The 20,000-nt window shown below is 47.1% G+C and overlaps 64 non-coding genes and 16 pseudogenes across 64 annotated transcripts in view; all 80 read right to left on the reverse strand.

Annotated features, from left to right (window-relative positions):
• LOC129414375 (5S ribosomal RNA) overlaps positions 1 to 40 on the reverse strand; it is a 119-nt gene extending 79 nt beyond the window's left edge. The window contains exon 1 of the ribosomal RNA XR_008634363.1: positions 1 to 40. This exon is cut by the window's left edge and continues 79 nt beyond it. This is a non-coding gene — a ribosomal RNA (5S ribosomal RNA).
• A 129-nt stretch (positions 41 to 169) lies between these two features.
• LOC129414380 (5S ribosomal RNA) lies at positions 170 to 288 on the reverse strand. Its single transcript, XR_008634365.1, has one exon. It is a non-coding gene; the product is annotated as a 5S ribosomal RNA (ribosomal RNA).
• Positions 289 to 423: 135 nt separating this feature from the next.
• Positions 424 to 542, reverse strand: LOC129414383 (5S ribosomal RNA; annotated as a pseudogene).
• Positions 543 to 683: 141 nt separating this feature from the next.
• LOC129414390 (5S ribosomal RNA) lies at positions 684 to 802 on the reverse strand. Its single transcript, XR_008634367.2, has one exon. It is a non-coding gene; the product is annotated as a 5S ribosomal RNA (ribosomal RNA).
• Positions 803 to 931: 129 nt separating this feature from the next.
• LOC129414394 (5S ribosomal RNA) lies at positions 932 to 1,050 on the reverse strand. Its single transcript, XR_008634370.2, has one exon. It is a non-coding gene; the product is annotated as a 5S ribosomal RNA (ribosomal RNA).
• A 141-nt stretch (positions 1,051 to 1,191) lies between these two features.
• On the reverse strand, positions 1,192 to 1,310 carry LOC129414405 (5S ribosomal RNA). Its single transcript, XR_008634372.1, has one exon. It is a non-coding gene; the product is annotated as a 5S ribosomal RNA (ribosomal RNA).
• A 129-nt stretch (positions 1,311 to 1,439) lies between these two features.
• LOC129417625 (5S ribosomal RNA) lies at positions 1,440 to 1,558 on the reverse strand. Its single transcript, XR_012366923.1, has one exon. It is a non-coding gene; the product is annotated as a 5S ribosomal RNA (ribosomal RNA).
• Positions 1,559 to 1,699: 141 nt separating this feature from the next.
• On the reverse strand, positions 1,700 to 1,818 carry LOC129414409 (5S ribosomal RNA). The gene has a single exon (XR_008634373.1). It is a non-coding gene; the product is annotated as a 5S ribosomal RNA (ribosomal RNA).
• Positions 1,819 to 1,947: 129 nt separating this feature from the next.
• On the reverse strand, positions 1,948 to 2,066 carry LOC129414413 (5S ribosomal RNA). The gene has a single exon (XR_008634374.2). It is a non-coding gene; the product is annotated as a 5S ribosomal RNA (ribosomal RNA).
• Positions 2,067 to 2,201: 135 nt separating this feature from the next.
• On the reverse strand, positions 2,202 to 2,320 carry LOC129414418 (5S ribosomal RNA). Its single transcript, XR_008634379.1, has one exon. It is a non-coding gene; the product is annotated as a 5S ribosomal RNA (ribosomal RNA).
• A 141-nt stretch (positions 2,321 to 2,461) lies between these two features.
• Positions 2,462 to 2,580, reverse strand: LOC129414423 (5S ribosomal RNA). Its single transcript, XR_008634381.2, has one exon. It is a non-coding gene; the product is annotated as a 5S ribosomal RNA (ribosomal RNA).
• A 141-nt stretch (positions 2,581 to 2,721) lies between these two features.
• Positions 2,722 to 2,840, reverse strand: LOC129414427 (5S ribosomal RNA). The gene has a single exon (XR_008634383.2). It is a non-coding gene; the product is annotated as a 5S ribosomal RNA (ribosomal RNA).
• Positions 2,841 to 2,969: 129 nt separating this feature from the next.
• Positions 2,970 to 3,088, reverse strand: LOC129414433 (5S ribosomal RNA). Its single transcript, XR_008634387.2, has one exon. It is a non-coding gene; the product is annotated as a 5S ribosomal RNA (ribosomal RNA).
• Positions 3,089 to 3,223: 135 nt separating this feature from the next.
• Positions 3,224 to 3,342, reverse strand: LOC129414438 (5S ribosomal RNA). The gene has a single exon (XR_008634389.1). It is a non-coding gene; the product is annotated as a 5S ribosomal RNA (ribosomal RNA).
• Positions 3,343 to 3,483: 141 nt separating this feature from the next.
• LOC129414444 (5S ribosomal RNA) lies at positions 3,484 to 3,602 on the reverse strand (annotated as a pseudogene).
• A 134-nt stretch (positions 3,603 to 3,736) lies between these two features.
• Positions 3,737 to 3,855, reverse strand: LOC129414452 (5S ribosomal RNA; annotated as a pseudogene).
• Positions 3,856 to 3,984: 129 nt separating this feature from the next.
• On the reverse strand, positions 3,985 to 4,103 carry LOC129416196 (5S ribosomal RNA). The gene has a single exon (XR_008635201.2). It is a non-coding gene; the product is annotated as a 5S ribosomal RNA (ribosomal RNA).
• A 135-nt stretch (positions 4,104 to 4,238) lies between these two features.
• Positions 4,239 to 4,357, reverse strand: LOC129416276 (5S ribosomal RNA; annotated as a pseudogene).
• Positions 4,358 to 4,498: 141 nt separating this feature from the next.
• LOC141359976 (5S ribosomal RNA) lies at positions 4,499 to 4,617 on the reverse strand. The gene has a single exon (XR_012366480.1). It is a non-coding gene; the product is annotated as a 5S ribosomal RNA (ribosomal RNA).
• Positions 4,618 to 4,651: 34 nt separating this feature from the next.
• Positions 4,652 to 4,770, reverse strand: LOC141359871 (5S ribosomal RNA). Its single transcript, XR_012366354.1, has one exon. It is a non-coding gene; the product is annotated as a 5S ribosomal RNA (ribosomal RNA).
• A 135-nt stretch (positions 4,771 to 4,905) lies between these two features.
• LOC141361253 (5S ribosomal RNA) lies at positions 4,906 to 5,024 on the reverse strand. Its single transcript, XR_012367305.1, has one exon. It is a non-coding gene; the product is annotated as a 5S ribosomal RNA (ribosomal RNA).
• Positions 5,025 to 5,165: 141 nt separating this feature from the next.
• Positions 5,166 to 5,284, reverse strand: LOC141359703 (5S ribosomal RNA). The gene has a single exon (XR_012366184.1). It is a non-coding gene; the product is annotated as a 5S ribosomal RNA (ribosomal RNA).
• A 141-nt stretch (positions 5,285 to 5,425) lies between these two features.
• LOC141361254 (5S ribosomal RNA) lies at positions 5,426 to 5,544 on the reverse strand. Its single transcript, XR_012367306.1, has one exon. It is a non-coding gene; the product is annotated as a 5S ribosomal RNA (ribosomal RNA).
• Positions 5,545 to 5,678: 134 nt separating this feature from the next.
• LOC141361255 (5S ribosomal RNA) lies at positions 5,679 to 5,797 on the reverse strand. The gene has a single exon (XR_012367307.1). It is a non-coding gene; the product is annotated as a 5S ribosomal RNA (ribosomal RNA).
• Positions 5,798 to 5,926: 129 nt separating this feature from the next.
• On the reverse strand, positions 5,927 to 6,045 carry LOC141361256 (5S ribosomal RNA). The gene has a single exon (XR_012367308.1). It is a non-coding gene; the product is annotated as a 5S ribosomal RNA (ribosomal RNA).
• Positions 6,046 to 6,180: 135 nt separating this feature from the next.
• On the reverse strand, positions 6,181 to 6,299 carry LOC141360622 (5S ribosomal RNA; annotated as a pseudogene).
• Positions 6,300 to 6,440: 141 nt separating this feature from the next.
• On the reverse strand, positions 6,441 to 6,559 carry LOC141359977 (5S ribosomal RNA). The gene has a single exon (XR_012366481.1). It is a non-coding gene; the product is annotated as a 5S ribosomal RNA (ribosomal RNA).
• A 129-nt stretch (positions 6,560 to 6,688) lies between these two features.
• Positions 6,689 to 6,807, reverse strand: LOC141360410 (5S ribosomal RNA). Its single transcript, XR_012366924.1, has one exon. It is a non-coding gene; the product is annotated as a 5S ribosomal RNA (ribosomal RNA).
• Positions 6,808 to 6,948: 141 nt separating this feature from the next.
• Positions 6,949 to 7,067, reverse strand: LOC141361257 (5S ribosomal RNA). Its single transcript, XR_012367309.1, has one exon. It is a non-coding gene; the product is annotated as a 5S ribosomal RNA (ribosomal RNA).
• Positions 7,068 to 7,196: 129 nt separating this feature from the next.
• On the reverse strand, positions 7,197 to 7,315 carry LOC141360411 (5S ribosomal RNA). Its single transcript, XR_012366925.1, has one exon. It is a non-coding gene; the product is annotated as a 5S ribosomal RNA (ribosomal RNA).
• A 141-nt stretch (positions 7,316 to 7,456) lies between these two features.
• LOC141361258 (5S ribosomal RNA) lies at positions 7,457 to 7,575 on the reverse strand. The gene has a single exon (XR_012367310.1). It is a non-coding gene; the product is annotated as a 5S ribosomal RNA (ribosomal RNA).
• Positions 7,576 to 7,696: 121 nt separating this feature from the next.
• On the reverse strand, positions 7,697 to 7,815 carry LOC141360228 (5S ribosomal RNA). Its single transcript, XR_012366741.1, has one exon. It is a non-coding gene; the product is annotated as a 5S ribosomal RNA (ribosomal RNA).
• A 135-nt stretch (positions 7,816 to 7,950) lies between these two features.
• LOC141361259 (5S ribosomal RNA) lies at positions 7,951 to 8,069 on the reverse strand. The gene has a single exon (XR_012367311.1). It is a non-coding gene; the product is annotated as a 5S ribosomal RNA (ribosomal RNA).
• Positions 8,070 to 8,210: 141 nt separating this feature from the next.
• LOC141360325 (5S ribosomal RNA) lies at positions 8,211 to 8,329 on the reverse strand. Its single transcript, XR_012366838.1, has one exon. It is a non-coding gene; the product is annotated as a 5S ribosomal RNA (ribosomal RNA).
• Positions 8,330 to 8,470: 141 nt separating this feature from the next.
• On the reverse strand, positions 8,471 to 8,589 carry LOC141360164 (5S ribosomal RNA). Its single transcript, XR_012366677.1, has one exon. It is a non-coding gene; the product is annotated as a 5S ribosomal RNA (ribosomal RNA).
• A 129-nt stretch (positions 8,590 to 8,718) lies between these two features.
• Positions 8,719 to 8,837, reverse strand: LOC141360138 (5S ribosomal RNA). The gene has a single exon (XR_012366651.1). It is a non-coding gene; the product is annotated as a 5S ribosomal RNA (ribosomal RNA).
• Positions 8,838 to 8,979: 142 nt separating this feature from the next.
• LOC141359908 (5S ribosomal RNA) lies at positions 8,980 to 9,098 on the reverse strand. Its single transcript, XR_012366398.1, has one exon. It is a non-coding gene; the product is annotated as a 5S ribosomal RNA (ribosomal RNA).
• Positions 9,099 to 9,233: 135 nt separating this feature from the next.
• Positions 9,234 to 9,352, reverse strand: LOC141361260 (5S ribosomal RNA). The gene has a single exon (XR_012367312.1). It is a non-coding gene; the product is annotated as a 5S ribosomal RNA (ribosomal RNA).
• Positions 9,353 to 9,493: 141 nt separating this feature from the next.
• LOC141360737 (5S ribosomal RNA) lies at positions 9,494 to 9,612 on the reverse strand (annotated as a pseudogene).
• Positions 9,613 to 9,746: 134 nt separating this feature from the next.
• On the reverse strand, positions 9,747 to 9,865 carry LOC141360153 (5S ribosomal RNA). Its single transcript, XR_012366666.1, has one exon. It is a non-coding gene; the product is annotated as a 5S ribosomal RNA (ribosomal RNA).
• Positions 9,866 to 9,994: 129 nt separating this feature from the next.
• Positions 9,995 to 10,113, reverse strand: LOC141361261 (5S ribosomal RNA). Its single transcript, XR_012367313.1, has one exon. It is a non-coding gene; the product is annotated as a 5S ribosomal RNA (ribosomal RNA).
• A 135-nt stretch (positions 10,114 to 10,248) lies between these two features.
• LOC141360523 (5S ribosomal RNA) lies at positions 10,249 to 10,367 on the reverse strand (annotated as a pseudogene).
• A 141-nt stretch (positions 10,368 to 10,508) lies between these two features.
• LOC141359978 (5S ribosomal RNA) lies at positions 10,509 to 10,627 on the reverse strand. Its single transcript, XR_012366482.1, has one exon. It is a non-coding gene; the product is annotated as a 5S ribosomal RNA (ribosomal RNA).
• Positions 10,628 to 10,768: 141 nt separating this feature from the next.
• LOC141361262 (5S ribosomal RNA) lies at positions 10,769 to 10,887 on the reverse strand. The gene has a single exon (XR_012367314.1). It is a non-coding gene; the product is annotated as a 5S ribosomal RNA (ribosomal RNA).
• Positions 10,888 to 11,028: 141 nt separating this feature from the next.
• LOC141360018 (5S ribosomal RNA) lies at positions 11,029 to 11,147 on the reverse strand. The gene has a single exon (XR_012366531.1). It is a non-coding gene; the product is annotated as a 5S ribosomal RNA (ribosomal RNA).
• A 129-nt stretch (positions 11,148 to 11,276) lies between these two features.
• LOC141360412 (5S ribosomal RNA) lies at positions 11,277 to 11,395 on the reverse strand. Its single transcript, XR_012366926.1, has one exon. It is a non-coding gene; the product is annotated as a 5S ribosomal RNA (ribosomal RNA).
• A 134-nt stretch (positions 11,396 to 11,529) lies between these two features.
• Positions 11,530 to 11,648, reverse strand: LOC141360379 (5S ribosomal RNA). Its single transcript, XR_012366892.1, has one exon. It is a non-coding gene; the product is annotated as a 5S ribosomal RNA (ribosomal RNA).
• A 141-nt stretch (positions 11,649 to 11,789) lies between these two features.
• LOC141360534 (5S ribosomal RNA) lies at positions 11,790 to 11,908 on the reverse strand (annotated as a pseudogene).
• Positions 11,909 to 12,037: 129 nt separating this feature from the next.
• On the reverse strand, positions 12,038 to 12,156 carry LOC141360217 (5S ribosomal RNA). The gene has a single exon (XR_012366730.1). It is a non-coding gene; the product is annotated as a 5S ribosomal RNA (ribosomal RNA).
• Positions 12,157 to 12,291: 135 nt separating this feature from the next.
• Positions 12,292 to 12,410, reverse strand: LOC141360931 (5S ribosomal RNA; annotated as a pseudogene).
• A 141-nt stretch (positions 12,411 to 12,551) lies between these two features.
• LOC141361356 (5S ribosomal RNA) lies at positions 12,552 to 12,670 on the reverse strand. Its single transcript, XR_012367409.1, has one exon. It is a non-coding gene; the product is annotated as a 5S ribosomal RNA (ribosomal RNA).
• Positions 12,671 to 12,799: 129 nt separating this feature from the next.
• LOC141361323 (5S ribosomal RNA) lies at positions 12,800 to 12,918 on the reverse strand. The gene has a single exon (XR_012367376.1). It is a non-coding gene; the product is annotated as a 5S ribosomal RNA (ribosomal RNA).
• Positions 12,919 to 13,052: 134 nt separating this feature from the next.
• LOC141360836 (5S ribosomal RNA) lies at positions 13,053 to 13,171 on the reverse strand (annotated as a pseudogene).
• A 129-nt stretch (positions 13,172 to 13,300) lies between these two features.
• Positions 13,301 to 13,419, reverse strand: LOC141361263 (5S ribosomal RNA). The gene has a single exon (XR_012367315.1). It is a non-coding gene; the product is annotated as a 5S ribosomal RNA (ribosomal RNA).
• A 135-nt stretch (positions 13,420 to 13,554) lies between these two features.
• On the reverse strand, positions 13,555 to 13,673 carry LOC141360524 (5S ribosomal RNA; annotated as a pseudogene).
• Positions 13,674 to 13,814: 141 nt separating this feature from the next.
• LOC141359979 (5S ribosomal RNA) lies at positions 13,815 to 13,933 on the reverse strand. The gene has a single exon (XR_012366484.1). It is a non-coding gene; the product is annotated as a 5S ribosomal RNA (ribosomal RNA).
• Positions 13,934 to 14,074: 141 nt separating this feature from the next.
• LOC141361264 (5S ribosomal RNA) lies at positions 14,075 to 14,193 on the reverse strand. The gene has a single exon (XR_012367316.1). It is a non-coding gene; the product is annotated as a 5S ribosomal RNA (ribosomal RNA).
• Positions 14,194 to 14,334: 141 nt separating this feature from the next.
• Positions 14,335 to 14,453, reverse strand: LOC141360019 (5S ribosomal RNA). Its single transcript, XR_012366532.1, has one exon. It is a non-coding gene; the product is annotated as a 5S ribosomal RNA (ribosomal RNA).
• A 129-nt stretch (positions 14,454 to 14,582) lies between these two features.
• On the reverse strand, positions 14,583 to 14,701 carry LOC141360413 (5S ribosomal RNA). The gene has a single exon (XR_012366927.1). It is a non-coding gene; the product is annotated as a 5S ribosomal RNA (ribosomal RNA).
• Positions 14,702 to 14,835: 134 nt separating this feature from the next.
• On the reverse strand, positions 14,836 to 14,954 carry LOC141360380 (5S ribosomal RNA). The gene has a single exon (XR_012366893.1). It is a non-coding gene; the product is annotated as a 5S ribosomal RNA (ribosomal RNA).
• A 141-nt stretch (positions 14,955 to 15,095) lies between these two features.
• On the reverse strand, positions 15,096 to 15,214 carry LOC141360535 (5S ribosomal RNA; annotated as a pseudogene).
• Positions 15,215 to 15,343: 129 nt separating this feature from the next.
• On the reverse strand, positions 15,344 to 15,462 carry LOC141360218 (5S ribosomal RNA). The gene has a single exon (XR_012366731.1). It is a non-coding gene; the product is annotated as a 5S ribosomal RNA (ribosomal RNA).
• A 135-nt stretch (positions 15,463 to 15,597) lies between these two features.
• Positions 15,598 to 15,716, reverse strand: LOC141360932 (5S ribosomal RNA; annotated as a pseudogene).
• Positions 15,717 to 15,857: 141 nt separating this feature from the next.
• Positions 15,858 to 15,976, reverse strand: LOC141361367 (5S ribosomal RNA). The gene has a single exon (XR_012367420.1). It is a non-coding gene; the product is annotated as a 5S ribosomal RNA (ribosomal RNA).
• A 129-nt stretch (positions 15,977 to 16,105) lies between these two features.
• LOC141361334 (5S ribosomal RNA) lies at positions 16,106 to 16,224 on the reverse strand. The gene has a single exon (XR_012367387.1). It is a non-coding gene; the product is annotated as a 5S ribosomal RNA (ribosomal RNA).
• A 134-nt stretch (positions 16,225 to 16,358) lies between these two features.
• LOC141360837 (5S ribosomal RNA) lies at positions 16,359 to 16,477 on the reverse strand (annotated as a pseudogene).
• Positions 16,478 to 16,618: 141 nt separating this feature from the next.
• LOC141360763 (5S ribosomal RNA) lies at positions 16,619 to 16,738 on the reverse strand (annotated as a pseudogene).
• A 141-nt stretch (positions 16,739 to 16,879) lies between these two features.
• On the reverse strand, positions 16,880 to 16,998 carry LOC141361265 (5S ribosomal RNA). Its single transcript, XR_012367317.1, has one exon. It is a non-coding gene; the product is annotated as a 5S ribosomal RNA (ribosomal RNA).
• Positions 16,999 to 17,139: 141 nt separating this feature from the next.
• LOC141360219 (5S ribosomal RNA) lies at positions 17,140 to 17,258 on the reverse strand. Its single transcript, XR_012366732.1, has one exon. It is a non-coding gene; the product is annotated as a 5S ribosomal RNA (ribosomal RNA).
• Positions 17,259 to 17,393: 135 nt separating this feature from the next.
• Positions 17,394 to 17,512, reverse strand: LOC141361266 (5S ribosomal RNA). Its single transcript, XR_012367318.1, has one exon. It is a non-coding gene; the product is annotated as a 5S ribosomal RNA (ribosomal RNA).
• A 141-nt stretch (positions 17,513 to 17,653) lies between these two features.
• LOC141359659 (5S ribosomal RNA) lies at positions 17,654 to 17,772 on the reverse strand. Its single transcript, XR_012366141.1, has one exon. It is a non-coding gene; the product is annotated as a 5S ribosomal RNA (ribosomal RNA).
• Positions 17,773 to 17,901: 129 nt separating this feature from the next.
• Positions 17,902 to 18,020, reverse strand: LOC141360917 (5S ribosomal RNA; annotated as a pseudogene).
• A 141-nt stretch (positions 18,021 to 18,161) lies between these two features.
• Positions 18,162 to 18,280, reverse strand: LOC141361268 (5S ribosomal RNA). The gene has a single exon (XR_012367320.1). It is a non-coding gene; the product is annotated as a 5S ribosomal RNA (ribosomal RNA).
• Positions 18,281 to 18,420: 140 nt separating this feature from the next.
• Positions 18,421 to 18,539, reverse strand: LOC141361269 (5S ribosomal RNA). Its single transcript, XR_012367321.1, has one exon. It is a non-coding gene; the product is annotated as a 5S ribosomal RNA (ribosomal RNA).
• A 129-nt stretch (positions 18,540 to 18,668) lies between these two features.
• Positions 18,669 to 18,787, reverse strand: LOC141360132 (5S ribosomal RNA). The gene has a single exon (XR_012366645.1). It is a non-coding gene; the product is annotated as a 5S ribosomal RNA (ribosomal RNA).
• Positions 18,788 to 18,956: 169 nt separating this feature from the next.
• On the reverse strand, positions 18,957 to 19,075 carry LOC141360168 (5S ribosomal RNA). The gene has a single exon (XR_012366681.1). It is a non-coding gene; the product is annotated as a 5S ribosomal RNA (ribosomal RNA).
• Positions 19,076 to 19,205: 130 nt separating this feature from the next.
• On the reverse strand, positions 19,206 to 19,324 carry LOC141360169 (5S ribosomal RNA). Its single transcript, XR_012366682.1, has one exon. It is a non-coding gene; the product is annotated as a 5S ribosomal RNA (ribosomal RNA).
• A 145-nt stretch (positions 19,325 to 19,469) lies between these two features.
• Positions 19,470 to 19,588, reverse strand: LOC141359721 (5S ribosomal RNA). Its single transcript, XR_012366202.1, has one exon. It is a non-coding gene; the product is annotated as a 5S ribosomal RNA (ribosomal RNA).
• A 141-nt stretch (positions 19,589 to 19,729) lies between these two features.
• LOC141361270 (5S ribosomal RNA) lies at positions 19,730 to 19,848 on the reverse strand. Its single transcript, XR_012367322.1, has one exon. It is a non-coding gene; the product is annotated as a 5S ribosomal RNA (ribosomal RNA).
• Positions 19,849 to 19,977: 129 nt separating this feature from the next.
• The window catches only part of LOC141359708 (5S ribosomal RNA), a 119-nt gene continuing 96 nt past the window's right edge, over positions 19,978 to 20,000 (reverse strand). The window contains exon 1 of the ribosomal RNA XR_012366189.1: positions 19,978 to 20,000. This exon is cut by the window's right edge and continues 96 nt beyond it. This is a non-coding gene — a ribosomal RNA (5S ribosomal RNA).

The raw sequence follows: 20,000 nt of genomic DNA on the forward strand, positions 1-20,000 counted from the left end.
AGACGAGAGCGGGCGTGCTCAGGGTGGTGTGGCCGTAAGCGAGCGCTGACTCGATTCAAGAGCCACTTCAAGACTAATGTGGCAACGCCATGCCATCGGCGAACGCTTACAGAAAGGATGCATTTCTGGAAAAAAATTATATGAATAAATAATTAAATAATTAATTAAATGCTTACAGCACCTGGTATTCCCAGGCGGTCTCCCATCCAAGTACTAACCAGGCCCGACCCTGCTTGGCTTCCGAGATCAGACGAGAGCGGGCGTGCTCAGGGTGGTGTGGCCGTAAGCGAGCGCTGACTCGATTCGAGAGCCACTTCAATGTGGCAACGCAATGCCATCGGCGAACGCTTACAGAAAGGATGCATTTCTGGAAAAAAATTATATGAATAAATAATGAAATAATTAATTAAATAAAGATTTAAATGCTTACAGCACCTGGTATTCCCAGGGGATCTCCCATCCAAGTACTAACCGGGCCCGACCCGGCTTGGCTTCCGAGATCAGACGAGAGCGGGCGTGCTCAGGGTGGTGTGGCCGTAAGCGAGCGCTGACTCGATTCGAGAGCCACTTCAAGACTAATGTGGCAACGCCATGCCATCGGCGAACGCTTACAGAAAGGATGCATTTCTGGAAAAAAATTATATGAATAAATAATTAAATAATTAATTTAATAAAGAATTAAATGCTTACAGCACCTGGTATTCCCAGGCGGTCTCCCATACAAGTACTAACCAGGCCCGACCCTGCTTGGCTTCCGAGATCAGACGAGAGCGGGCGTGCTCAGGGTGGTGTGGCCGTAAGCGAGCACTGACTCGATTCGAGAGCCACTTCAAGACTAATGTGGCAACGCCATGCCATCGGCGAACGCTTACAGAAAGGATGCATTTCTGGAAAAAAATTATAGGAATAAATAATTAAATAATTAATTAAATGCTTAAAGCACCTGGTATTCCCAGGCGGTCTCCCATCCAAGTACTAACCAGGCCCGACCCTGCTTGGCTTCCGAGATCAGACGAGAGCGGGCGTGCTCAGGGTGGTGTGGCCGTAAGCGAGCGCTGACTCGATTCGAGAGCCACTTCAAGACTAATGTGGCAACGCCATGCCATCGGCGAACGCTTACAGAAAGGATGCATTTCTGGAAAAAAATTATATGAATAAATAATTAAATAATTAATTAAATAAAGAATTAAATGCTTACAGCACCTGGTATTCCCAGGCGGTCTCCCATCCAAGTACTAACCAGGCCCGACCCTGCTTGGCTTCCGAGATCAGACGAGAGCGGGCGTGCTCAGGGTGGTGTGGCCGTAAGCGAGCGCTGACTCGATTCGAGAGCCACTTCAAGACTAATGTGGCAACGCCATGCCATCGGCGAACGCTTACAGAAAGGATGCATTTCTGGAAAAAAATTATATGAATAAATAATTAAAAAATTAATTAAATGCTTAAAGCACCTGGTATTCCCAGGCGGTCTCCCATCCAAGTACTAACCAGGCCCGACCCTGCTTGGCTTCCGAGATCAGACGAGAGCGGGCGTGCTCAGGGTGGTGTGGCCGTAAGCTAGCGCTGACTCGATTCGAGAGCCACTTCAAGACTAATGTGGCAACGCCATGCCATCGGCGAACGCTTACAGAAAGGATGCATTTCTGGAAAAAAATTATATGAATAAATAATTAAATAATTAATTAAATAAAGAATTAAATGCTTACAGCACCTGGTATTCCCAGGCGGTCTCCCATCCAAGTACTAACCAGGCCCGACCCTGCTTGGCTTCCGAGATCAGACGAGAGCGGGCGTGCTCAGGGTGGTGTGGCCGTAAGCGAGCGCTGACTCGATTCGAGAGCCACTTCAAGACTAATGTGGCAACGCCATGCCATCGGCGAACGCTTACAGAAAGGATGCATTTCTGGGAAAAAATTATATGAATAAATAATTAAATAATTAATTAAATGCTTACAGCACCTGGTATTCCCAGGCGGTCTCCCATTCAAGTACTAACCAGGCCCGACCCTGCTTGGCTTCCGAGATCAGACGAGAGCGGGCGTGCTCAGGGTGGTGTGGCCGTAAGCGAGTGCTGACTCGATTCGAGAGCCACTTCAATGTGGCAACGCCATGCCATCGGTGAACGCTTACAGAAAGGATGCATTTCTGGAAAAAAATTATATGAATAAATAATTAAATAATTAAATAAATAAAGAATTAAATGCTTACAGCACCTGGTATTCCCAGGCGGTCTCCCATCCAAGTACTAACCAGGCCCGACCCTGCTTGGCTTCCGAGATCAGACGAGAGCGGGCGTGCTCAGGGTGGTGTGGCCGTAAGCGAGCGCTAACTCGATTCGAGAGCCACTTCAAGACTAATGTGGCAACGCCATGCCATCGGCGAACGCTTACAGAAAGGATGCATTTCTGGAAAAAAATTATATGAATAAATAATTAAATAATTAATTAAATAAAGAATTAAATGCTTACAGCACCTGGAATTCCCAGGCGGTCTCCCATCCAAGTACTAACCAGGCCCGAACCTGCTTGGCTTCCGAGATCAGACGAGAGCGGGCGTGCTCAGGGTGGTGTGGCCGTAAGCGAGGGCTGACTCGATTCGAGAGCCACTTCAAGACTAATGTGGCAAAGCCATGCCATCGGCGAACGCTTACAGAAAGCATGCATTTCTGGAAAAAAATTATATGAATAAATAATTAAATAATTAATTAAATAAAAAGTTAAATGCTTGCAGCACCTGGTATTCCCAGGCGGTCTCCCATCCAAGTACTAACCAGGCCCGACCCTGCTTGGCTTCCGAGATCAGACGAGAGCGGGCGTGCTCAGGGTGGTGTGGCCGTAAGCGAGCGCTGACTCGATTCGAGAGCCACTTCAAGACTAATGTGGCAACGCCATGCCATCGGCGAACGCTTACAGAAAAGATGCATTTATGGAAAAAAATTATATGAATAAATAATTAAATAATTAATTAAATGCTTACAGCACCTGGTATTCCCAGGCGGTCTCCCATCCAAGTACTAACCAGGCCCGACCCTGCTTGGCTTCCGAGATCAGACGAGAGCGGGCGTGCTAAGGGTGGTGTGGCCGTAAGCGAGCGCTGACTTAATTCGAGAGCCACTTCAATGTGGCAACGCCATGCCATCGGCGAACGCTTACAGAAAGGATGCATTTCTGGAAAAAAATTATATGAATAAATAATGAAATAATTAATTAAATAAAGAATTAAATGCTTACAGCACCTGGTATTCCCAGGCGGTCTCCCATCCAAGTACTAACCAGGCCCGACCCTGCTTGGCTTCCGAGATCAGACGAGAGCGGGCGTGCTCAGGGTGGTGTGGCCGTAAGCGAGCGCTGACTCCATTCGAGAGCCACTTCAAGACTAATGTGGCAACGCCATGCCATCGGCGAACGCTTACAGAAAGGATGCATTTCTGGAAAAAAATTATATGAATAAATAAATAAATAATTAATTAAATAAAGAATTAAATGCTTACAGCACCTGGTATTACCAGGCGGTCTCCTATCCAAGTACTAACCAGGCCCGACCCTGCTTGGCTTCCGAGATCAGACGAGAGCGGGCGTGCTCAGGGTGGTGTGGCCGTAAGCGAGCGCTGACTCGATTCGAGAGCCACTTCAATGTGGCAACGCCATGCCATCGGCGAACGCTTACAGAAAGGATGCATTTCTGGAAAAAATTATATGAATAAATAATTAAATAATTAATTAAATAAAGAATTAAATGCTTATAGCACCTGGTATTCCCAGGCGGTCTCCCATCCAAGTACTAAACAGGCCCGACCCTGCTTGGCTTCCGAGATCAGACGAGAGCGGGCGTGCTCAGGGTGGTGTGGCCGTAAGCGAGCGCTGACTCGATTCGAGAGCCACTTCAAGACTAATGTGGCAACGCCATGCCATCGGCGAACGCTTACAGAAAGGATGCATTTCTGGAAAAAAATTATATGAATAAATAATTAAATAATTAATTAAATGCTTACAGCACCTGGTATTCCCAGGCGGTCTCCCATCCAAGTACTAACCAGGCCCGACCCTGCTTGGCTTCCGAGATCAGACGAGAGCGGGCGTGCTCAGGGTGGTGTGGCCGTAAGCGAGCACTGACTCGATTCGAGAGCCACTTCAATGTGGCAACGCAATGCCATCGGCGAACGCTTACAGAAAGGATGCATTTCTGGAAAAAAATTATATGAATAAATAATGAAATAATTAATTAAATAAAGATTTAAATGCTTACAGCACCTGGTATTCCCAGGGGATCTCCCATCCAAGTACTAACCGGGCCCGACCCGGCTTGGCTTCCGAGATCAGACGAGAGCGGGCGTGCTCAGGGTGGTGTGGCCGTAAGCGAGCGCTGACTCGATTCGAGAGCCACTTCAAGACTAATGTGGCAACGCCATGCCATCGGCGAACGCTTACAGAAAGGATGCATTTCTTGAAAAAAATTATATGAATAAATAATTAAATAATTAATTTAATAAAGAATTAAATGCTTACAGCACCTGGTATTCCCAGGCGGTCTCCCATACAAGTACTAACCAGGCCCGACCCTGCTTGGCTTCCGAGATCAGACGAGAGCGGGCGTGCTCAGGGTGGTGTGGCCGTAAGCGAGCGCTGACTCGATTCGAGAGCCACTAATTAAATGCTTACAGCACCTGGTATTCCCAGGCGGTCTCCCATTCAAGTACTAACCAGGCCCGACCCTGCTTGGCTTCCGAGATCAGACGAGAGCGGGCGTGCTCAGGGTGGTGTGGCCGTAAGCGAGTGCTGACTCGATTCGAGAGCCACTTCAATGTGGCAACGCCATGCCATCGGTGAACGCTTACAGAAAGGATGCATTTCTGGAAAAAAATTATATGAATAAATAATTAAATAATTAAATAAATAAAGAATTAAATGCTTACAGCACCTGGTATTCCCAGGCGGTCTCCCATCCAAGTACTAACCAGGCCCGACCCTGCTTGGCTTCCGAGATCAGACGAGAGCGGGCGTGCTCAGGGTGGTGTGGCCGTAAGCGAGCGCTGACTCGATTCGAGAGCCACTTCAAGACTAATGTGGCAACGCCATGCCATCGGCGAACGCTTACAGAAAGGATGCATTTCTGGAAAAAAATTATATGAATAAATAATTAAATAATTAATTAAATAAAGAATTAAATGCTTACAGCACCTGGAATTCCCAGGCGGTCTCCCATCCAAGTACTAACCAGGCCCGACCCTGCTTGGCTTCCGAGATCAGACGAGAGCGGGCGTGCTCAGGGTGGTGTGGCCGTAAGCGAGGGCTGACTCGATTCGAGAGCCACTTCAAGACTAATGTGGCAAAGCCATGCCATCGGCGAACGCTTACAGAAAGCATGCATTTCTGGAAAAAAATTATATGAATAAATAATTAAATAATTAATTAAATAAAGAATTAAATGCTTACAGCACCTGGTATTCCCAGGCGGTCTCCCATCCAAGTACTAACCAGGCCCGACCCTGCTTGGCTTCCGAGATCAGACGAGAGCGGGCGTGCTCAGGGTGGTGTGGCCGTAAGCGAGCGCTGACTCGATTCGAGAGCCACTTCAATGTGGCAACGCCATGCCATCGGCGAACGCTTACAGAAAGGATGCATTTCTGGAAAAAATTATATGAATAAATAATTAAATAATTAATTAAATAAAGAATTAAATGCTTACAGCACCTGGTATTCCCAGGCGGTCTCCCATCCAAGTACTAACCAGGCCCGACCCTGCTTGGCTTCCGAGATCAGACGAGAGCGGGCGTGCTCAGGGTGGTGTGGCCGTAAGCGAGCGCTGACTCGATTCAAGAGCCACTTCAAGACTAATGTGGCAACGCCATGCCATCGGCGAACGCTTACAGAAAGGATGCATTTCTGGAAAAAAATTATATGAATAAATAATTAAATAATTAATTAAATGCTTACAGCACCTGGTATTCCCAGGCGGTCTCCCATCCAAGTACTAACCAGGCCCGACCCTGCTTGGCTTCCGAGATCAGACGAGAGCGGGCGTGCTCAGGGTGGTGTGGCCGTAAGCGAGCGCTGACTCGATTCGAGAGCCACTTCAATGTGGCAACGCAATGCCATCGGCGAACGCTTACAGAAAGGATGCATTTCTGGAAAAAAATTATATGAATAAATAATGAAATAATTAATTAAATAAAGATTTAAATGCTTACAGCACCTGGTATTCCCAGGGGATCTCCCATCCAAGTACTAACCGGGCCCGACCCGGCTTGGCTTCCGAGATCAGACGAGAGCGGGCGTGCTCAGGGTGGTGTGGCCGTAAGCGAGCGCTGACTCGATTCGAGAGCCACTTCAAGACTAATGTGGCAACGCCATGCCATCGGCGAACGCTTACAGAAAGGATGCATTTCTGGAAAAAAATTATATGAATAAATAATTAAATAATTAATTTAATAAAGAATTAAATGCTTACAGCACCTGGTATTCCCAGGCGGTCTCCCATACAAGTACTAACCAGGCCCGACCCTGCTTGGCTTCCGAGATCAGACGAGAGCGGGCGTGCTCAGGGTGGTGTGGCCGTAAGCGAGCACTGACTCGATTCGAGAGCCACTTCAAGACTAATGTGGCAACGCCATGCCATCGGCGAACGCTTACAGAAAGGATGCATTTCTGGAAAAAAATTATAGGAATAAATAATTAAATAATTAATTAAATGCTTAAAGCACCTGGTATTCCCAGGCGGTCTCCCATCCAAGTACTAACCAGGCCCGACCCTGCTTGGCTTCCGAGATCAGACGAGAGCGGGCGTGCTCAGGGTGGTGTGGCCGTAAGCGAGCGCTGACTCGATTCGAGAGCCACTTCAAGACTAATGTGGCAACGCCATGCCATCGGCGAACGCTTACAGAAAGGATGCATTTCTGGAAAAAAATTATATGAATAAATAATTAAATAATTAATTAAATAAAGAATTAAATGCTTACAGCACCTGGTATTCCCAGGCGGTCTCCCATCCAAGTACTAACCAGGCCCGACCCTGCTTGGCTTCCGAGATCAGACGAGAGCGGGCGTGCTCAGGGTGGTGTGGCCGTAAGCGAGCGCTGACTCGATTCGAGAGCCACTTCAAGACTAATGTGGCAAAGCCATGCCATCGGCGAACGCTTACAGAAAGGATGCATTTCTGGAAAAAAATTATATGAATAAATAATTAAATAATTAATTAAATGCTTAAAGCACCTGGTATTCCCAGGCGGTCTCCCATCCAAGTACTAACCAGGCCCGACCCTGCTTGGCTTCCGAGATCAGACGAGAGCGGGCGTGCTCAGGGTGGTGTGGCCGTAAGCTAGCGCTGACTCGATTCGAGAGCCACTTCAAGACTAATGTGGCAACGCCATGCCATCGGCGAACGCTTACAGAAAGGATGCATTTCTGGAAAAAAATTATATGAATAAATAATTAAATAATTAATTAAATAAAGAATTAAATGCTTACAGCACCTGGTATTCCCAGGCGGTCTCCCATCCAAGTACTAACCAGGCCCGACCCTGCTTGGCTTCCGAGATCAGACGAGAGCGGGCGTGCTCAGGGTGGTGTGGCCGTAAGCGAGCGCTGACTCGATTCGAGAGCCACTTCAAGACTAATGTGGCAACGCCATGCCATCGGCGAACGCTTACAGAAAGGATGCATTTCTGGGAAAAAATTATATGAATAAATAATTAAATAAATGCTTACAGCACCTGGTATTCCCAGGCGGTCTCCCATTCAAGTACTAACCAGGCCCGACCCTGCTTGGCTTCCGAGATCAGACGAGAGCAGGCGTGCTCAGGGTGGTGTGGCCGTAAGCGAGTGCTGACTCGATTCGAGAGCCACTTCAATGTGGCAACGCCATGCCATCGGTGAACGCTTACAGAAAGGATGCATTTCTGGAAAAAAATTATATGAATAAATAATTAAATAATTAAATAAATAAAGAATTAAATGCTTACAGCACCTGGTATTCCCAGGCGGTCTCCCATCCAAGTACTAACCAGGCCCGACCCTGCTTGGCTTCCGAGATCAGACGAGAGCGGGCGTGCTCAGGGTGGTGTGGCCGTAAGCGAGCGCTAACTCGATTCGAGAGCCACTTCAAGACTAATGTGGCAACGCCATGCCATCGGCGAACGCTTACAGAAAGGATGCATTTCTGGAAAAAAATTATATGAATAAATAATTAAATAATTAATTAAATAAAGAATTAAATGCTTACAGCACCTGGAATTCCCAGGCGGTCTCCCATCCAAGTACTAACCAGGCCCGAACCTGCTTGGCTTCCGAGATCAGACGAGAGCGGGCGTGCTCAGGGTGGTGTGGCCGTAAGCGAGGGCTGACTCGATTCGAGAGCCACTTCAAGACTAATGTGGCAAAGCCATGCCATCGGCGAACGCTTACAGAAAGCATGCATTTCTGGAAAAAAATTATATGAATAAATAATTAAATAATTAATTAAATAAAGAGTTAAATGCTTGCAGCACCTGGTATTCCCAGGCGGTCTCCCATCCAAGTACTAACCAGGCCCGACCCTGCTTGGCTTCCGAGATCAGACGAGAGCGGGCGTGCTCAGGGTGGTGTGGCCGTAAGCGAGCGCTGACTCGATTCGAGAGCCACTTCAAGACTAATGTGGCAACGCCATGCCATCGGCGAACGCTTACAGAAAAGATGCATTTATGGAAAAAAATTATATGAATAAATAATTAAATAATTAATTAAATGCTTACAGCACCTGGTATTCCCAGGCGGTCTCCCATCCAAGTACTAACCAGGACCGACCCTGCTTGGCTTCCGAGATCAGACGAGAGCGGGCGTGCTCAGGGTGGTGTGGCCGTAAGCGAGCGCTGACTCGATTCGAGAGCCACTTCAAGACTAATGTGGCAACGCCATGCCATCGGCGAACGCTTACAGAAAGGATGCATTTCTGGAAAAAAAATTATATGAATAAATAATTAAATAATTATTTAAATAAAGAATTAAATGCTTACAGCACCTGGTATTCCCAGGCGGTCTCCCATCCAAGTACTAACCAGGCCCGACCCTGCTTGGCTTCCGAGATCAGACGAGAGCGGGCGTGCTAAGGGTGGTGTGGCCGTAAGCGAGCGCTGACTTAATTCGAGAGCCACTTCAATGTGGCAACGCCATGCCATCGGCGAACGCTTACAGAAAGGATGCATTTCTGGAAAAAATTTATATGAATAAATAATGAAATAATTAATTAAATAAAGAATTAAATGCTTACAGCACCTGGTATTCCCAGGCGGTCTCCCATCCAAGTACTAACCAGGCCCGACCCTGCTTGGCTTCCGAGATCAGACGAGAGCGGGCGTGCTCAGGGTGGTGTGGCCGTAAGCGAGCGCTGACTCCATTCGAGAGCCACTTCAAGACTAATGTGGCAACGCCATGCCATCGGCGAACGCTTACAGAAAGGATGCATTTCTGGAAAAAAATTATATGAATAAATAAATAAATAATTAATTAAATAAAGAATTAAATGCTTACAGCACCTGGTATTACCAGGCGGTCTCCTATCCAAGTACTAACCAGGCCCGACCCTGCTTGGCTTCCGAGATCAGACGAGAGCGGGCGTGCTCAGGGTGGTGTGGCCGTAAGCGAGCGCTGACTCGATTCGAGAGCCACTTCAATGTGGCAACGCCATGCCATCGGCGAACGCTTACAGAAAGGATGCATTTCTGGAAAAAATTATATGAATAAATAATTAAATAATTAATTAAATAAAGAATTAAATGCTTATAGCACCTGGTATTCCCAGGCGGTCTCCCATCCAAGTACTAACCAGGCCCGACCCTGCTTGGCTTCCGAGATCAGACGAGAGCGGGCGTGCTCAGGGTGGTGTGGCCGTAAGCGAGCGCTGACTCGATTCGAGAGCCACTTCAAGACTAATGTGGCAACGCCATGCCATCGGCGAACGCTTACAGAAAGGATGCATTTCTGGAAAAAAATTATATGAATAAATAATTAAATAATTAATTAAATGCTTACAGCACCTGGTATTCCCAGGCGGTCTCCCATCCAAGTACTAACCAGGCCCGACCCTGCTTGGCTTCCGAGATCAGACGAGAGCGGGCGTGCTCAGGGTGGTGTGGCCGTAAGCGAGCACTGACTCGATTCGAGAGCCACTTCAATGTGGCAACGCAATGACATCGGCGAACGCTTACAGAAAGGATGCATTTCTGGAAAAAAATTATATGAATAAATAATGAAATAATTAATTAAATAAAGATTTAAATGCTTACAGCACCTGGTATTCCCAGGGGATCTCCCATCCAAGTACTAACCGGGCCCGACCCGGCTTGACTTCCGAGATCAGACGAGAGCGGGCGTGCTCAGGGTGGTGTGGCCGTAAGCGAGCGCTGACTCGATTCGAGAGCCACTTCAAGACTAATGTGGCAACGCCATGCCATCGGCGAACGCTTACAGAAAGGATGCATTTCTTGAAAAAAATTATATGAATAAATAATTAAATAATTAATTTAATAAAGAATTAAATGCTTACAGCACCTGGTATTCCCAGGCGGTCTCCCATACAAGTACTAACCAGGCCCGACCCTGCTTGGCTTCCGAGATCAGACGAGAGCGGGCGTGCTCAGGGTGGTGTGGCCGTAAGCGAGCGCTGACTCGATTCGAGAGCCACTTCAAGACTAATGTGGCAACGCCATGCCATCGGCGAACGATTACAGAAAGGATGCATTTCTGGAAAAAAATTATAGGAATAAATAATTAAATAATTAATTAAATAAAGAATTAAATGCTTACAGCACCTGGTATTCCCAGGCGGTCTCCCATCCAAGTACTAACCAGGCCCGACCCTGCTTGGCTTCCGAGATCAGACGAGAGCGGGCGTGCTCAGGGTGGTGTGGCCGTAAGCGAGTGCTGACTCGATTGGAGAGCCACTTCAAGACTAATGTGGCAACGCCATGCCATCGGCGAACGTTTACAGAAAGGATGCATTTCTGGAAAAAAATTATATGAATAAATAATTAAATAATTAATTAAATAAAGAATTAAATGCTTACAGCACCTGGTATTCCCAGGCGGTCTCCCATCCAAGTACTAACCAGGCCCGACCCTGCTTGGCTTCCGAGATCAGACGAGAGCGGGCGTGCTCAGGGTGGTGTGGCCGAAAGCGAGCACTGACTCGATTCGAGAGCCACTTCAAGACTAATGTGGCAACGCCATGCCATCGGCGAACGCTTACAGAAAGGATGCATTTCTGGAAAAAAATTATATGAATAAATAATTAAATAATTAATTAAATGCTTAAAGCACCTGGTATTCCCAGGCGGTCTCCCATCCAAGTACTAACCAGGCCCGACCCTGCTTGGCTTCCGAGATCAGACGAGAGCGGGCGTGCTCAGGGTGGTGTGGCCGTAAGCGAGCGTTGACTCGATTCGAGAGCCACTTCAATGTGGCAACGCCATGCCATCGGCGAAAGCTTACAGAAAGGATGCATTTCTGGAAAAAATTATATGAATAAATAATTAAATAATTAATTAAATAAAGAATTAAATTCTTACAGCACCTGGTATTCCCAGGCGGTCTCCCATCCAAGTACTAACCAGGCCCGACCCTGTTTGGCTTCCGAGATCAGACGAGAGCGGGCGTGCTCAGGGTGGTGTGGCCGTAAGCGAGCGCTGACTCGATTCGAGAGCCACTTCAAGACTAATGTGGCAACGCCATGCCATCGGCGAACGCTTACAGAAAGGATGCATTTCTGGAAAAAAATTAAAAGAATAAATAATTAAATAATTAATTTAATAAAGAATTAAATGCTTACAGCACCTGGTATTCCCAGGCGGTCTCCCATACAAGTACTAACCAGGCCCGACCGTGCTTGGCTTCCGAGATCAGACGAGAGCGGGCGTGCTCAGGGTGGTGTGGCCGTAAGCGAGCGCTGATTCGATTCGAGAGCCACTTCAAGACTAATGTGGCAACGCCATGCCATCGGCGAACGCTTACAGAAAGGATGCATTTCTGGAAAAAAATTATATGAATAAATAATTAAATAATTAATTAAATGCTTACAGCACCTGGTATTCCCAGGCGGTGTCCCATCGAAGTACTAACCAGGCCCGACCCTGCTTGGCTTCCGAGATCAGACGAGAGCGGGCGTGCTCAGGGTGGTGTGGCTGTAAGCGAGCGCTGACTCGATTCGAGAGCCACTTCAATGTGGCAACGCCATGCCATCGGCGAACGCTTACAGAAAGGATGCATTTCTGGAAAAAAATTATATGAATAAATAATTAAATAATTAATTAAATAATTAATTAAATGCTTACAGCAACTGGTATTCCCAGGCGGTCTCCCATCCAAGTACTAACCAGGCCCGACCCTGCTTGGCTTCCGAGATCAGACGATTGCGGGCGTGCTCAGGGTGGTGTGGCCGTAAGCAAGCGCTGACTCGATTCGAGAGCCACTTTAAGACTAATGTGGCAACGCCATGCCATCGGCGAACGCTTACAGAAAGGATGCATTTCTGGAACAAAATTATATGAATAAATAATTAAATAATAAATTAAATAAAGAATTAAATGCTTACAGCACCTGGTATTCCCAGGCGGTCTCCCAACCAAGTACTAACCAGGCCCGACCCTGCTTGGCTTCCGAGATCAGACGAGAGCGGGTGTGCTCAGGGTGGTGTGGCCGTAAGCGAGGGCTGACTCGATTCGAGAGCCACTTCAAGACTAATGTGGCAACGCCATGCCATCGGCGAACGCTTACAGAAAGGATGCATTTCTGGAAAAAAATTATATGAATAAATAATTAAATAATTAATTAAATGCTTACAGCACCTGGTATTCCCAGGTGGTCTCCCATCCAAGTACTAACCAGGCCCGACCCTGCTTTGCTTCCGAGATCAGACGAGAGCGGGCGTGCTCAGGGTGGTGTGGCCGTAAGCGAGCGCTGACTCGATTCGAGAGCCACTTCAATGTGGCAACGCCATGCCATCGGCGAACGCTTACAGAAAGGATGCATTTCTGGAAAAAATTATATGAATAAATAATTAAATAATTAATGTAATAAAGAATTAAATGCTTACAGCACCTGAAATTCCCAGGCGGTCTCCCATACAAGTACTAACCAGGCCCGACCCTGCTTGGCTTCCGAGATCAGACAAGAGCAGGCGTGCTCAGGGTGGTGTGGCCGTAAGCGAGCGCTGACTCGATTCGAGAGCCACTTCAAGACTAATGTGGCAACGCCATGCCATCGGCGAACGCTTACAGAAAGGATGCATTTCTGGAAAAAAATTATATGAATAAATAATTAAATAATTAATTAAATGCTTACAGCACCTGGTATTCCCAGGCGGTCTCCCATCCAAGTACTAACCAGGCCCGACCCTGCTTGGCTTCCGAGATCAGACGAGAGCGGGCGTGCTCAGGGTGGTGTGGCCGTAAGCGAGCACTGACTCGATTCGAGAGCCACTTCAATGTGGCAACGCAATGACATCGGCGAACGCTTACAGAAAGGATGCATTTCTGGAAAAAAATTATATGAATAAATAATGAAATAATTAATTAAATAAAGATTTAAATGCTTACAGCACCTGGTATTCCCAGGGGATCTCCCATCCAAGTACTAACCGGGCCCGACCCGGCTTGACTTCCGAGATCAGACGAGAGCGGGCGTGCTCAGGGTGGTGTGGCCGTAAGCGAGCGCTGACTCGATTCGAGAGCCACTTCAAGACTAATGTGGCAACGCCATGCCATCGGCGAACGCTTACAGAAAGGATGCATTTCTTGAAAAAAATTATATGAATAAATAATTAAATAATTAATTTAATAAAGAATTAAATGCTTACAGCACCTGGTATTCCCAGGCGGTCTCCCATACAAGTACTAACCAGGCCCGACCCTGCTTGGCTTCCGAGATCAGACGAGAGCGGGCGTGCTCAGGGTGGTGTGGCCGTAAGCGAGCGCTGACTCGATTCGAGAGCCACTTCAAGACTAATGTGGCAACGCCATGCCATCGGCGAACGATTACAGAAAGGATGCATTTCTGGAAAAAAATTATAGGAATAAATAATTAAATAATTAATTAAATAAAGAATTAAATGCTTACAGCACCTGGTATTCCCAGGCGGTCTCCCATCCAAGTACTAACCAGGCCCGACCCTGCTTGGCTTCCGAGATCAGACGAGAGCGGGCGTGCTCAGGGTGGTGTGGCCGTAAGCGAGTGCTGACTCGATTGGAGAGCCACTTCAAGACTAATGTGGCAACGCCATGCCATCGGCGAACGTTTACAGAAAGGATGCATTTCTGGAAAAAAATTATATGAATAAATAATTAAATAATTAATTAAATAAAGAATTAAATGCTTACAGCACCTGGTATTCCCAGGCGGTCTCCCATCCAAGTACTAACCAGGCCCGACCCTGCTTGGCTTCCGAGATCAGACGAGAGCGGGCGTGCTCAGGGTGGTGTGGCCGAAAGCGAGCACTGACTCGATTCGAGAGCCACTTCAAGACTAATGTGGCAACGCCATGCCATCGGCGAACGCTTACAGAAAGGATGCATTTCTGGAAAAAAATTATATGAATAAATAATTAAATAATTAATTAAATGCTTAAAGCACCTGGTATTCCCAGGCGGTCTCCCATCCAAGTACTAACCAGGCCCGACCCTGCTTGGCTTCCGAGATCAGACGAGAGCGGGCGTGCTCAGGGTGGTGTGGCCGTAAGCGAGCGTTGACTCGATTCGAGAGCCACTTCAATGTGGCAACGCCATGCCATCGGCGAAAGCTTACAGAAAGGATGCATTTCTGGAAAAAATTATATGAATAAATAATTAAATAATTAATTAAATAAAGAATTAAATTCTTACAGCACCTGGTATTCCCAGGCGGTCTCCCATCCAAGTACTAACCAGGCCCGACCCTGTTTGGCTTCCGAGATCAGACGAGAGCGGGCGTGCTCAGGGTGGTGTGGCCGTAAGCGAGCGCTGACTCGATTCGAGAGCCACTTCAAGACTAATGTGGCAACGCCATGCCATCGGCGAACGCTTACAGAAAGGATGCATTTCTGGAAAAAAATTAAAAGAATAAATAATTAAATAATTAATTTAATAAAGAATTAAATGCTTACAGCACCTGGTATTCCCAGGCGGTCTCCCATACAAGTACTAACCAGGCCCGACCGTGCTTGGCTTCCGAGATCAGACGAGAGCGGGCGTGCTCAGGGTGGTGTGGCCGTAAGCGAGCGCTGATTCGATTCGAGAGCCACTTCAAGACTAATGTGGCAACGCCATGCCATCGGCGAACGCTTACAGAAAGGATGCATTTCTGGAAAAAAATTATATGAATAAATAATTAAATAATTAATTAAATGCTTACAGCACCTGGTATTCCCAGGCGGTGTCCCATCGAAGTACTAACCAGGCCCGACCCTGCTTGGCTTCCGAGATCAGACGAGAGCGGGCGTGCTCAGGGTGGTGTGGCTGTAAGCGAGCGCTGACTCGATTCGAGAGCCACTTCAATGTGGCAACGCCATGCCATCGGCGAACGCTTACAGAAAGGATGCATTTCTGGAAAAAAATTATATGAATAAATAATTAAATAATTAATTAAATAATTAATTAAATGCTTACAGCAACTGGTATTCCCAGGCGGTCTCCCATCCAAGTACTAACCAGGCCCGACCCTGCTTGGCTTCCGAGATCAGACGATTGCGGGCGTGCTCAGGGTGGTGTGGCCGTAAGCAAGCGCTGACTCGATTCGAGAGCCACTTTAAGACTAATGTGGCAACGCCATGCCATCGGCGAACGCTTACAGAAAGGATGCATTTCTGGAACAAAATTATATGAATAAATAATTAAATAATAAATTAAATAAAGAATTAAATGCTTACAGCACCTGGTATTCCCAGGCGGTCTCCCAACCAAGTACTAACCAGGCCCGACCCTGCTTGGCTTCCGAGATCAGACGAGAGCGGGTGTGCTCAGGGTGGTGTGGCCGTAAGCGAGGGCTGACTCGATTCGAGAGCCACTTCAAGACTAATGTGGCAACGCCATGCCATCGGCGAACGCTTACAGAAAGGATGCATTTCTGGAAAAAAATTATATGAATAAATAATTAAATAATTAATTAAATGCTTACAGCACCTGGTATTCCCAGGTGGTCTCCCATCCAAGTACTAACCAGGCCCGACCCTGCTTTGCTTCCGAGATCAGACGAGAGCGGGCGTGCTCAGGGTGGTGTGGCCGTAAGCGAGCGCTGACTCGATTCGAGAGCCACTTCAATGTGGCAACGCCATGCCATCGGCGAACGCTTACAGAAAGGATGCATTTCTGGAAAAAATTATATGAATAAATAATTAAATAATTAATGTAATAAAGAATTAAATGCTTACAGCACCTGAAATTCCCAGGCGGTCTCCCATACAAGTACTAACCAGGCCCGACCCTGCTTGGCTTCCGAGATCAGACAAGAGCAGGCGTGCTCAGGGTGGTGTGGCCGTAAGCGAGCGCTGACTCGATTCGAGAGCCACTTCAAGACTAATGTGGCAACGCCATGCCATCGGCGAACGCTTACAGAAAGGATGCATTTCTGGAAAAAAATTATATGAATAAATAATTAAATAATTAATTTAATAAAGAATTAAATGCTTACAAGCACCTGGTATTCCCAGGCGGTCTCCCATACAAGTACTAACCAGGCCCGACCCTGCTTGGCTTCCGAGATCAGACGAGAGCGGGCGTGCTCAGGGTGGTGTGGCCGTAAGCGAGCGCTGACTCGTTTCGAGAGCCACTTCAAGACTAATGTGGCAACGCCATGCCATCGGCGAACGCTTACAGAAAGGATGCATTTCTGGAAAAAAATTATATGAATAAATAATTAAATAATTAATTAAATAAAGAATTAAATGCTTACAGCACCTGGTATTCCCAGGCGGTCTCCCATCCAAGTACTAACCAGGCCCGACCCTGCTTGGCTTCCGAGATCAGACGAGAGCGGGCGTGCTCAGGGTGGTGTGGCCGTAAGCGAGCGCTGACTCGATTGGAGAGCCACTTCAAGACTAATGTGGCAACGCCATGCCATCGGCGAACGCTTACAGAAAGGATGCATTTCTGGAAAAAAATTATATGAATAAATAATTAAATAATTAATTAAATAATTAATTAAATGCTTACAGCACCTGGTATTCCCAGGCGGTGTCCCATCGAAGTACTAACCAGGCCCGACCCTGCTTGGCTTCCGAGATCAGACGAGAGCGGGCGTGCTCAGGGTGGTGTGGCTGTAAGCGAGCGCTGACTCGATTCGAGAGCCACTTCAATGTGGCAACGCCATGCCATCGGCGAACGCTTACAGAAAGGATGCATTTCTGGAAAAAAATTATATGAATAAATAATTAAATAATTAATTAAATAATTAATTAAATGCTTACAGCACCTGGTATTCCCAGGCGGTCTCCCATCCAAGTACTAACCAGGCCCGACCCTGCTTGGCTTCCGAGATCAGACGAGAGCGGGCGTGCTCAGGGTGGTGTGGCCGTAAGCAAGCGCTGACTCGATTCGAGAGCCACTTCAAGACTAATGTGGCAACGCCATGCCATCGGCGAACGCTTACAGAAAGGATGCATTTCTGGAACAAAATTATACGAATAAATAATTAAATAATTAATTAAATAAAGAATTAAATGCTTACAGCACCTGGTATTCCCAGGCGGTCTCCCAACCAAGTACTAACCAGGCCCGACCCTGCTTGGCTTCCGAGATCAGACGAGAGCGGGTGTGCTCAGGGTGGTGTGGCCGTAAGCGAGGGCTGACTCGATTCGAGAGCCACTTCAAGACTAATGTGGCAACGCCATGCCATCGGCGAATGCTTACAGAAAGGATGCATTTCTGGAAAAAAATTATATGAATAAATAATTAAATAATTAATTAAATGCTTACCGCACCCGGTATTCCTAGGTGGTCTCCCATCCAAGTACTAACCAGGTCCGACACTGCTTTGCTTCCGAGATCAGACGAGAGCGGGCGTGCTCAGGGTGGTGTGGCCGTAAGCGAGGGATGACTTGATTCGAGAGCCACTTCAAGACTAATGTGGCAACGCCATGCCATCTGCGAACGCTTACAGAAAGGATGCATTTCTGGAACAAAATTATATGAATAAATAATTAAATAATTAATTAAATAAAGAATTAAATGCTTACAGCACCTGGTATTCCCAGGCGGTCTCCCATCCAAGTACTAACCAGGCCCGACCCTGCTTGGCTTCCGAGATCAGACGAGAGCGGGCGTGCTCAGGGTGGTGTGGCCGTAAGCGAGCGCTGACTCGATTCGAGAGCCACTTCAAGACTAATGTGGCAACGCCATGCCATCGGCGAACGCTTACAGAAAGGATGCATTTCTGGAAAAAATTATATGAATAAATAATTAAATAATTAATTAAATAAAGAATTAAATGCTTACAGCACCTGGTATTCCCAGGCGGTCTCCCATCCAAGTACTAACCAGGCCCGACCCTGCTTGGCTTCCGAGATCAGACGAGAGCGGGCGTGCTCAGGGTGGTGTGGCCGTAAGCGAGCGCTGACTCGATTCGAGAGCCACTTCAAGACTAATGTGGCAACGCCATGCCATCGGCGAACGCTTACAGAAAGGATGCATTTCTGGAAAAAAATTATATGAATAAATAATTAAATAATTAATTAAATGCTTACAGCTCCTGGTATTCCCAGGCGGTCTCCCATCCAAGTACTAAACAGGCCCGACCCTGCTTGGCTTCCGAGATCAGACGAGAGCGGGTGTGCTCAGGGTGGTGTGGCCGTAAGCGAGCGCTGACTCGATTCGAGAGCCACTTCAAGACTAATGTGGCAACGCCATGCCATCGGCGAACGCTTACAGAAAGGATGCATTTCTGGAAAAAAATTATATGAATAAATAATTAAATAATTAATTAAATAAAGAATTAAATGCTTACAGGACCTGGTAAAGAATTGAATGCTTACAGCACCTGGTATTTCCAGGCGGTCTCCCATCCAAGTACTAACCAGGCCCGACCCTGCTTGGCTTCCGAGATCAGACGAGAGCGGGCGTGCTCAGGGTGGTGTGGCCGTAAGCGAGCGCTGACTCGATTCGAGAGCCACTTCAAGACTAATGTGGCAACGCCATGCCATCGGCGAACGCTTACAGAAAGGATGCATTTCTGGGAAAAAAATTATATGAATAATTAATTAAATAAAGAATTAAATGCTTACAGCACCTGGTATTTCCAGGCGGTCTCCCATCCAAGTACTAACCAGGCCCGACCCTGCTTGGCTTCCGAGATCAGACGAGAGCGGGCGTGCTCAGGGTGGTGTGGCCGTAAGCGAGCGCTGACTCGATTCGAGAGCCACTTCAAGACTAATGTGGCAACGCCATGCCATCGGCGAACGCTTACAGAAAGAATGCATTTCTGGAAAAAAATTATATGAATAAATAATTAAATAATTAATTAAATAAATAAAGAATCAAACGCTTACAGCACCTGGTATTCCCAGGCGGTCTCCCATCCAAGTACTAACCAGGCCCGACCCTGCTTGGCTTCCGAGATCAGACGAGAGCGGGCGTGCTCAGGGTGGTGTGGCCGTAAGCGAGCGCTGACTCGATTCGAGAGCCACTTCAAGACTAATGTGGCAACGCCATGCCATCGGCGAACGCTTACAGAAAGGATGCATTTCTGGAAAAAAATTATATGAATAAATAATTAAATAATTAATTAAATAAAGAATTAAATGCTTACAGCACCTGGTATTCCCAGGCGGTCTCCCATCCAAGTACTAACCAGGCCCGACCCTGCTTGGCTTCCGAGATCAGACGAGAGCGGGCGTGCTCAGGGTGGTGTGGCCGTAAGCGAGCGCTGACTCGATTCGAGAGCCACTTCAAGACTAATGTGGCAACGCCATGCCATCGGCGAACGCTTACAGAAAGGATGCATTTCTGGAAAAAAATTATATGAATAAATAAATAAATAATTAATTAAATGCTTACAGCACCTGGTATTCCC

The sequence above is a fragment of the Misgurnus anguillicaudatus genome, chromosome 23 (assembly GCF_027580225.2).
Source record: "Misgurnus anguillicaudatus chromosome 23, ASM2758022v2, whole genome shotgun sequence".
NCBI classification, from domain to species: domain Eukaryota; kingdom Metazoa; phylum Chordata; class Actinopteri; order Cypriniformes; family Cobitidae; genus Misgurnus; species Misgurnus anguillicaudatus.